The sequence below is a fragment of the Zingiber officinale genome, chromosome 6B, assembly GCF_018446385.1.
Source record: "Zingiber officinale cultivar Zhangliang chromosome 6B, Zo_v1.1, whole genome shotgun sequence".
Taxonomy (NCBI): Eukaryota; Viridiplantae; Streptophyta; class Magnoliopsida; order Zingiberales; family Zingiberaceae; genus Zingiber; species Zingiber officinale.
In genome coordinates, this window is record NC_055996.1 from 23,762,295 (window position 1) to 23,765,139 (window position 2,845).

Consider the following 2,845-nt stretch of genomic DNA (forward strand, 5'->3'; position numbering starts at 1 on the left):
AATTTGAAGGATGGAGGTGCCCGGATATCATATCTGAATCCATCTTAGGGTATTATTTTGAAGTTGAGCTAAGGTTAGTCCTTTGACTTGTTGAAATTTAGGTTCAAAAACTTCAACTTCTTTTCCTTCCTCTAGCTCGTGTTTCGACGGAGGATAATCTGATGAAGAGCGACCTCACTCTAATACCACTTATTAGGACTTGTTCGAGCTAGAGGGGGTGAATAGCTTCGTTCGCTTCTTCCATGATGATTTGCAACGGATACTCGAAGCGAAGACTCCACAATGCTGAGATCTCTAATTTAGTTGGTTTTCATCTCTTTGAGATGACTAATCTAAGGATCCACATGGTGCACACTACTCACTATGAATACACTCCTTCTCAGAAATAATTTGGAGGTTGTGAAGCCTCGAACAAGCTCACAACAAGAAAATGCAACAAGAAATACAAACTAGGTTACACAAGAAATTGAAAATGATTACAACTATGAACCATACTTTACTTGCTTTTTTTACTTGGAATAGCCTCTTGTAGACTCAGAAATGTAGCAACACCTCACTCTAATTTTCACTCTGATTTTCACCAAGAACCATCTTTGAAAAATTCCTTGAAACCCCTCCTTTAAAGCCATTAGGTCGAGGCTGATTTTCACCTATTAGTCGACAAATCTTACCCATCGGTCGATTGATGTGGTCTTTGACTTTTGAATGGTCTCTGATGCTTCTAAAATCTATTTGGTTTTGTCTCAAGTTAAATATCAGTTGACTGATGAAAACATCAATTGACTAATCACAACAATCGAATGGAGCATGCGAGTCCCACTCACTATTGTGCTCTTCTATTCGACATCAGTTGAATGATCTCATCAATCGAACAGAACAAGTGCATCTCATTTGCTTTTGTTCTATTTCTAAGGTTATCAATCGACTGATCTTACCCATTAGTCGACTGATTCCATCAGTTGAATCTAGCAACTGAATCGACTTGCTTCTGTTCGATTGCTAAAGTCATCAGTCGACTGATCAAACCTATCAGTCGACTAATATTTGACTTTGACAAACATAGATCTCTAAACAAGCTTCGTTTAGCAATAAAAATCACCTCGTTATGATATCCAAGTCAAAAGCTATGCCCTTCAGAAGTTTGATATGCCAAAACTTCCTCGTTGCATGCGAACTCCATGTTGAACTTCTGACCGCCAAGTATCCATTCAATTTTTGATCCACTTGGACTTTTCAATTTGCCTAGCCCTGCTAGGATTTATTCATTAAGCGTTCAGTCCACCTTTGACCCACTTGGAATTTTACATTGCCTAGCCCTGTTAGAATTTCCATCGCCTAGTTCCCAACTAGGTCTTCAACCTCTTTGCCCCACTGGAACTTCTATCGCCTAGTTCCCAACTAGGTCTTCAACCACCTAGCCCCGCTAGGACTTCCATCGCCTAGTTCCAAACTAGGCCATTAATGGTCTATCCCTGCTAGAACTTTCCATTACCTAACCTCTAGTTAGAACTTTCCAGACAAGTATTCAGTCCCCCCCCCCCCTTGACTTATTTGACTTCTCTCTCACATATTGTTAAACATCGAAACTTAAGCTCAAGTAAATACAAGCTTAGCCAACTTGGTCAACCTTGACCTAAGAAAATTTGTACCAATAGGCTAGAGGTCCAAGAAGATTAGTGAAAGATGACATGGAGCATTTGAGAGACTGTAGGACAAAGAACATCGAAGTGGAGCCGAGAAAAGCTGACTTCGAAAGCAACGACATAATGTATAACATGTTAAGGAGTTGTGGGCTAGGGTGTATCTAAAACATGTGGAACCTATTGGAAGATGGCTTCAAAGTAGATATAACTTTGTGAGAGTGTTGAGAATTTAATGTACCTAGGCGAGGGTAGGATCTTACTATAGGCGAAGTTGACTTTAGTAATGGTCGAAGTCAGTGTAGGAGTTGATTGATGTCTGAGTTCTAGACTTAGCAGTCAAATAGAAGTGTGATCGATTGTAGTATCTGGTATAGTCGATTGATGAAACTTCATATCCTAAATGAAGAGATTTTGGGTTATAACCTTTTTGGATTATAGATTCAGGAGCAACAAACCATGTAGCTTGTGATCGAGCTACATATGTGGAGTACCACGATGTACCAGTTGGCAACAAATGGATATATGTGGGAAATAATGCAAGAATTGAAGTCAAAGGAATTGACACTTCCAAGCTCAACCTATGTGGTAGGTGAACCTTATTTCTATATGATGTCCTGTGTGCTCCTGAGATTCGACGGAATCTGGCTTTCGTCACTTGTCTTCTTGATTTAGGTTATTGTGTAAATTTTTATAGTCGTTGTGTGTAACTTTGAATTAACTCTGTGTTAATTGGGCATTATTATGTAACAAATGATTTTATGATTTTTGATGTACAACCAAATAATAATGATGATTATTTTTCAAACATTGCTCTTACCAGTAATGTTGATGTTAATGATGAAATTTGACATGCTAGACTAAGACATATAGAACAAGAACGAATGAATAGATTAACTCATGCTAAAATTAACTTGTCTATATGTGAGTATTGCCTTGCTGGAAAGGAAACTATGAAACCATTTGGAAATACTATTAGGGCTGAATCACCATGGCAATTAATTCGTTCGGATATTTGAGGTCCAATAAATCTGAAGACTAGAAATGAGAGTACTTATTTCATTACATTTATTGATGACTTTACATGTTTTGGTCATGTATATTTGATTTTTCATAAATCTGAAGCATTAGATTACTTCATTCATTATTTGAACGAAGTTGAGAATCAATTGAAACATAAAATTAAAAATTTGCGCACTAACCGT